General features: G+C 37.5%; 1 long non-coding RNA gene and 1 pseudogene across 1 annotated transcript; both read right to left on the bottom strand.

Moving 5' to 3' along the window:
* Nucleotides 1-5,319: 5,319 nt before the first annotated feature.
* On the bottom strand, nucleotides 5,320-5,887 carry LOC106317091. The gene is made up of 3 exons (XR_001265051.1): nucleotides 5,796-5,887; nucleotides 5,660-5,716; nucleotides 5,320-5,560 (listed from the first exon to the last, which is right to left on the bottom strand). It is a non-coding gene; the product is annotated as an uncharacterized LOC106317091 (long non-coding RNA).
* A 593-nt stretch (nucleotides 5,888-6,480) lies between these two features.
* The window catches only part of LOC106314867, a 10,265-nt pseudogene continuing 8,484 nt past the window's right edge, over nucleotides 6,481-8,261 (bottom strand).

Genomic DNA, 8,261 nt, shown 5'->3' with positions numbered 1-8,261 from the left:
AAGCTGCGTGGCTTAAGCATGATGGTTTCAAGGAGCTACTATCAACATCTTGGAACAGTGAGATGAGTACTCCAGAGGCACTGGTGTCTTTGAAGGAGAAACTTAAGAAATGGAATAAAGAGATATTTGGAGATGTGATCAAACGAAAAGAGAAACTGCTCGGGGATATAAAAGAAGTTCAGGAGGAACTGGAGAGAAACCCATCAGATGGTCTGTTGGCAAGGGAGGAGACATTACAAAAAGAGTTTGATGTTGTCCTTGAACAGGAGGAGGTGCTCTGGTACCAAAAATCACGAGAGAAATGGATAGTGCTTGGAGATAGAAACACGACGTACTATCACACGAGTACCATTGTGAGAAGAAAGAGGAATAGAATAGAGATGCTGAAGAGTGAAGATGGCCACTGGATTGACCAGTCAGAACAGTTGGAGCAACTAGCAATGAACTACTATAAGAGATTGTATTCAACTGAGGATATATCTCTCGATACAGAAAAGCTACCCCAGGTTGGTTTTACTGACTTTACACGTGATGAACTGGAGAGCTTAAATAAACCTTTCTCGGCAGTGGATATGGAGACTTCGGTGAGATCGATGGGTAAATATAAGGCACCAGGGCCAGATGGTTTTCAACCTGTCTTCTACCAAGACTCATGGGATGTGGTGAGGGAATTGGATGTGGTGGGGGAATCAGTAACTCGGTGTGGGCTAGGGTTCTTTGAATCCAGAGTTCTTCAGGAGGGCATGAATGATGCAATGGTGGTTCTTATACCAAAGGTTCTCAAACCAGAAAGAATTATGCAGTTTCAGCCTATTAGTTTATGTAATGTCTTGTTCAAGACGATAACAAAGGCAATGGTGATGAGACTGAAGACACTAATGCCAAAACTAATAGGTCCAGCACAAGCCAGTTTTATCCCAGGAAGACTTAGCACTGATAACATCGTGGTAGTACAGGAAGCGGTTCACTCAATGAGAAGGAAAAAAGGGAAAAAAGGCTGGATGTTACTTAAGCTGGATCTTGAGAAAGCTTATGATCGCATCATATGGGACTTCTTAGAGGATACTCTTAATGCAGCGAAGTTACCACATATATGGATCAAATGGATAATGGAGTGTGTTATGAATCCAGGTATGAGTCTACTGTGGAATGGGGAGAGAACAGAAGCGTTTACACCTCAACGTGGTCTTAGACAGGGAGATCCCTTGTCCCCATATCTCTTTGTGTTATGTATGGAGAGACTATGCTACCAAATTGACTTCTCTGTTGCAAAGAAGGATTCGAAACCAATCAAGTTATCTGGAGGTGGCCCAGCTTTCTCACATATTTGCTTTGCGGATGATCTGATCTTGTTTGCAGAAGCTTCAGTATCACAGATCCGAGTGATACGAAAGGTGCTGGAGAGGTTTTGTGGAGCATCAGGACAAAAAGTTAGCTTGGAGAAATCTCTAATTTTCTTCTCTGAAAATGTTCATCAAGATTTAGCTAATCTGATCAGTGATGAAAGCGGAATCAAAGGCACAAAGGAGTTGGGAAAGTATTTGGGCATGCCGTTTTTGCAGAAGAGAATTAATAAAGAGACTTTTGGGACAGTCATTGAGAGGGTTTCGTCTAAATTGGCTGGTTGGAAGAGGAGATTTTTGAGCTTAGCTGGAAGGATAACTCTCACTAAATCTGTTCTCTCATCAATTCTGGTTCACACGATGAGCTCGATAGCATTGCCGGTGTCGACTTTGTTCCAACTGGATAAAATTGCTAGGTCTTTTATCTGGGAGAGTGGTGAAGGGATCAGAAAACAACATTTGGTGTCTTGGGAGAAAATCTGTAAACCAAAGAGAGAGGGGGGACTGGGCATAAGATCAGCAAAAGAAATGAACATTGCTCTCTTAGCTAAACTCGGCTGGAGATTGTTGAACACACAAGATAGATTATGGGTGCAAATCTTGCGTAAGAAGTTTCGTGTACGTGAGATACATGAATCATCATGGTTGGTGCCTCAGGGGAGCTGGTCGCCGACGTGGAGGAGCTTGGTGTTGGGAATTTGAGCAGTTGTGCTTCCTGGATACTAGGAGATGGTCGCCGAGTACGGTTTTGGAAAGATAATTGGTTGTTGCATGAACCTCTACATGGCTTGAGTATGGTGGATATTCCGGAAGCACTGTTGGAGGCAAAAGCTTGTGATTTATGGCAGAATGGGATAGGTTGGTTAACACAACAAATTGAACCATACATATCAACGGAGAATAGATTACGTTTAGCTTCGGTGGTGATCGTTGATGTCACAGGGGCTAGGGATAGGATGTTGTGGGGAGGAAGTAAGAATGGTCTCTTCTCTGTGAAATCAGCGTATGCACTCTTGACAACAGACGAGACACCGAGACCAAATATGGAGGCTTTCTACAGTCGGGTTTGGCGGGCTATGGTACCAGAAAGAGTTAGAGTTTTTTTATGGTTGGTTGCGCACCAAGTTATCATGACGAACATGGAGAGGAAGCGGAGACACTTAAGTGACAATGGAATGTGCCAACTGTGCAAGAATGGAGACGAGACAATCCTTCATGTCCTTCGAGATTGCCCTGCTGCAATGGGACTATGGAGAAGACTTGTGAACCTAAGAAAACAACAGCGGTTCTTTAATCAACCACTTTTAGAATGGCTGTATGAGAATCTCACAAACGATACGTCGGCTAGTGGAGATCAATGGCCTACAATGTTTGCGTTGACTGTGTGGTGGTGTTGGAAATGGAGGTGTGGGTATGTCTTCGGTGAAACTGGGAAGTGTCGAGATAGGGTGCAGTTTGTTAAAGATAAGACTCAGGAGGTGATACTAGCAAATAAGAAACTGCGGCCCCGCTCGACCGTTGGTGCGCATGTGGAGAGACAGATCGAATGGTGTAAGTCGGGTAATGGCTGGTGCAAATTGAATACTGATGGATCCTCTAAAGGAAATCCGGGATTGGCTACAGCAGGTAGGGCTATGCGTGATGAATATGGAGAGTGGAGAGGAGGCTTTGCGATCAATATTGGGATTTGCTCAGCCCCATTGGCAGAGTTATGGGGTGTTTATTACGGCCTCTGTATAGCATGGGATAAGGGGATCCGACGGCTAGAGGTGGAGGTTGATTCCGAGAGTGTGGTGGGTTTTCTTAAGACAGGGATTCATGATTCTCATCCCCTGTCATTCCTAGTACGTTTGTGCTATGGCTACATATCAAGAGACTGGTTAGTCAAGATTTCGCATGTGTATAGGGAGGCTAATTGTCTAGCAGATGGATTAGCTAACTATGCTTTTTCTTTATCTTACGGTTTACATTATTTTGAGTTTGCTCCGGAGCATGTTGCTTCCATCTTGTCGGATGATATTCATGGGATTGCTAGAGCTAGACAGATTTTCTTGTAATGAAGTTTGGATTTGAATAAAAAGCAGGAGACTATTGTCTCCTGCCATCTACCAAAAAAAAATAACATTAATCTAAATCACTAAAAATATTTCTTTTACATAGTTTTATCAAATGATTAGCAAACTGAACTGAAAATATATATTAAATAGCTTTATAATCATTACATTATCTTATCTACCAATTCATTTAATTTTGATGTAAAGTAATTATTAGTCATAAAATTTCAATAAGTTCTTTTTCTACAACACAAACCATCTTAGGACTCCTGAATTTACTATGTTATGGTGTATTTGACTTAGATACATAACATTTCATAATTGCAAAGCTTTTACATGTTTCAATGAATGTGATCCGTCAAATCTTCAAAACTTATATATTAAGTGACTTATATATATACATATATTCTTTGTTGTACATTGCAGTGATCACACATTTATGCCGATATGTAATTATCACATTACTTTGAATTTGTTTCTAACTAAATCATAACATTTCTCTATTGAAATTTTTTCATTTTTCTCCGAATTTTCTAGTTTTACTACTTATATATATCCAGTCGATTTTTTAATTTTTTCCTTTGTAGAAACTATATTAAGAAATTCTCTAATTCAAAGTTGTTGGATAGTCTTTCTAGTTAGCAATACAAAATAAATAGCTTTAATTCAACTTATGATTCTTCTTTGAGAAAATCAACATTTTTTGTGTTCTTTTTCTTCATAAAATACGAACTCAACTATTGAAAATTCTATTTTTATTTCTCGAGGTCTGTGAATTGTATATTTAATTGTTGTGCATCGAGTTCATATAACTTTTATAATATATATTTATAGTGGGTCAATATAAAAAATGTTATGAGGATTAAGTCATTTAGTTAGCTGAATATATTATTTTATTGTAGTTTTTATTGATGTAATGTTTTTTTGTGTATTCTAAGTTTCTATAATATAATCTACAAAATCATTTTATCTATAATTATCTATATTTAAGTTTTATTTGAAATTTTTAATATTTGGCTTATCTATGATTAGTTCTATTTTTCATTTAATTATATTTTAAAATACTGTCAACCAATCGATTCAAGAAAACTAATTTGAAATTTCACTTATGAACAATACGTAAGGAATAGTCACTTAAGTGACTTCTCTTTTAATATTATTGATTGATATGTGATATAATTTCACATGATTTATAAATCCTCGTAATTATTATAAAATTATAAATAGATTTATAAACCTAATTTTATAATATTTTAAAACTATATATGATAATTTAATAAATGATTTAACTTGCAAATAATTTATAAAATTTAATAAATGATTTATCTTATAAATAATTTTGTTATTTATATCGATTTATATAAATGGTTTATATTTATCATTTTATATAATTTATAAATATATAAAAATAATTGATCTAACATTATTACTTTCTATAATTTTGACAATTGGTTACTATATATCATTATTTGTAATGTCATTTAGAATATTTTGTAAGTGATATTAATTGCTTTAAGATTTATTTTTATTCTAAATCTAATTAAAATAAATAAAATTAAAAATTATCGACCAATGATTTAACAAGTAAGAAAAATTAACTTAATTGACTTCTCAATTATTATACAGGAGGATATGATTGTTTTTGACCATGTAACTACTGATTTTATGATTTGATTCCTGTAAGAGAATGCTGAAATTTGTATAATGCAATTAGAATCTTCACTTTACGTTCTGGAGACTTTATTTAATTACAGACTTCAGATGTAGGTCGACTATGCCCTCGGTCGCTTTAATCTCCACAGTTCATCGCATGAAGTCCTCATGGTCTTCACAGCTGCTTGGGAACAAAGTAAACACTGATATTATTACAGGAGTGTCTTAATTTTTCTTCCTTGAGGGTACATGCCTTCAGCCACCATATTCGGCCTTGTGCCAAAATTTCAATGAGAAAGAATCCAACATACAACTTGCACAGTATTTAATAAATTTGCATTAAAATGTGAACATCATAAATTTTAAAACAATGAAAACTCTCCAAAACATCTTATACTTGAAAAAGGTCCACGATGCTCTTTCTTTTTAACCCTTCCATAGCTTCAAAATTCTTTCTTTACCACCAGAGACTACTTTCTCACCATCTGGACTCCAATCCACCGCGAAAAACTATACACAACCGAAGAACCAAAAAGGGTCAGCAAAATCAAAAGAGGAAAGACATTGAGATTCTATTAAAAATAATAAGTTCTAAAGGTGTGTTAATACCTCGTCTGCATGACCAGGAAGATCTTGTTTTAACGTTTTTGTCCTAATCTCCCAAATCTGTGCGGAAGTAACAAACTTTCTGATTCAGAATCTGAGGAACATAGTCCAGTAAAGAGTAGGAATGCCAAGTTTTTACCTTGAGAGTAGAGTCTTTACTACCACTCAAAAGCAATCTACTGTCTGCAGACCAACTGACTTGATAAACAGGCCCAACATGGCGCCGGAAAGCTGTAACAAATTGTCCTGTGACACCGTTCCATAACCTAACTGATCTATCAAACGAAGCACTTGCAACCCATTTCCCATCGGGTGAGAAATAGACATGATTTACTAGCTGTTGGTTGACCAATATACCAAAGGTAAATAATTAGAAACAGAACTAAAAGGACTTACAAGTAAAGAGTGAAACTGAAAAGTAAGATTACCTGCTGATGACCAGTCAAGCGCTTTTTAGATTGTTTGCTAACAGATGGTTCCCAAAGGAACATGGTGAAGTCATCAGAACCTGAGACTAATCTTTCAGGGGAATCCCCTTTTGCTTGGTTGTATCTTTCAAGCGCCTTTTACCAAGAGAGAGAGAGATCAGAATCAGGGTATAAGGAAGAGATTGATCTCAAGAGTAGAGTGGAGTGGAGTGAGAAGGTTTACCTTTCTTCATTTCTTCATTTCTTCATTTGGAGGATATTGTCTTCCAGTGTGGTCAAAAGCTCCTGTTCTAAGAACATACTCTGTGCTCAATGCAGGAGAGTTAACCCAATGCCCATGCCCGTAAAGTAAACAGAAGAAGCAGAACATGAAATAAACACAATATAGTACTGTAATCACATTGGTAATGTGCATAAGGTCTCTAGCGATAGTAGGCATAAAAGGAATGCATCTGACACCTATGCAGACGGCAGAATAACAATGATGAGAACTAATTCCAAATAGATCTAAAAGTTTACCTTCAACTCACGAATGAGCCTCCCCTGTGTAGTTTCCCACATTTTTATCGTACAATCTTGGGAACTGCAAGAGAAGAACTCAAAAGTGACCATGGAGGTAAGTAACAACAAGTCATTAACTAGACAGACACTGCAAATTTAAGTTTATTTCATTATTTGGTTATCAAATAAGAGACTCATCTAACCATTAAGAATAAAATACATTGAAATATCTGTCATTACACATTATACATCAGAAAATATGAAAATAGATAAGAAATACATTACATCACATATTTAGAAACATACCCTGTATAGATAATTCCGTCTCCGCCCCACTTGACACAAGTCACAGCAAGTGTATGTCCACTGAGACAAATCAAAGATTTTTTCAGTGTAACATCCCAAATCCTTGCATCCCCATCTTTGCTAGAAGTTACAAATCGACGGCATGGAGAACTAAGGTGGACTGGGTTCCCACGAGATACCAGGGATCCATTTCTTCTGACCCTAAAAACGACGTAAAGATCAGATGTTAATAATTAGTAACAAACCAAAACAACGTATGCACATTAATAACTAAAGAAGACATTACTGTGAGTGGATTTCCGTCTAGCTCTCCTTTCTTTGGATTCCAACAACAGAGTTCACCTGATTTACTACCACTCACGAGATGCTTACCATCCGGAGACCAAGCAATTGAGAGAACCCAATTCTTGTGTCCTGAAATGATTAGAGGAGGAGGTTAGGATGAACTATTATGAGGCATCTAAAGGAAGATGGTGAGGAAGTAAACAAAGGAGTTTCAGTGTTGAGATCCCAAAGCCTGACAGTAGTATCACCTGAGCCACTTGCTAACTGCTTACCGTCAGGGCTAAACGAAACACAAGAACAGCTTCGGCGTGACCTATAAGTTAAATTAATAAATTGACGCACAGTTATATCCTTGGTTTTAAAAAGCGACCCCTTTGGTCGCCATGGCTGATGGCGAGGTGGAGCGATAGCCTCATCGCCTCAATACCCCATGGCCAGGCGACATACACATGGCGGTCGCTATTCATTGCTTTCATGCTTTTCGGAAGGCGCTTATAGCCACGACATGTTGATATTAGACAAACTAGTTTGGTTTGTGTAAACCTAGTATATCAAACCGACTTTGATTTAGTAAGGAATATATCCGCACTACAAGAAAACAGTGGTATTCTGACGGACATTCCGACGGAAAATGAAATCCTCGGAATATCCCGAGGGAAACACAAAATTCGGTTTCCTCGGAATTTTCTCGGAATATACCGATGGAATTCCGAGGAAATACTAATCCGTCGGAATATTCTTATGGAATACCGAGGAAAAACGTATTCCTCGGAAAAACCCGATGAATTCCGAGGATATATTATAGCCGTTAGAGAGCCGTTGGGGGAATTTTTAAAATTCCGAGGAAATTCCGACGAACTAGCCGTTGGCGTCGGAATTCCGTCGGAATTTCCTCGGGCTGTCGGTAGGATTTCAACTATAAATACAAGCACCCCTCTTCCTCTTCATTCACTCCATATCTTCATCCTCCCTCTTACTCTCTTTACACACGAATTAGATTCATAAAAAACATGTCTTCTTCAAATTATTTTCGTTCTTGAATCGATCGACCTCATTTGGATCCGAACACGAGATTGCTTACGGAA

The sequence above is a fragment of the Brassica oleracea genome, chromosome C9 (genome assembly GCF_000695525.1).
Source record: "Brassica oleracea var. oleracea cultivar TO1000 chromosome C9, BOL, whole genome shotgun sequence".
Classification (NCBI taxonomy): domain Eukaryota; kingdom Viridiplantae; phylum Streptophyta; class Magnoliopsida; order Brassicales; family Brassicaceae; genus Brassica; species Brassica oleracea.
The sequence above is the reverse complement of the archived record's forward strand: the minus strand, read 5'-3'. Positions and strand labels throughout refer to the sequence as shown.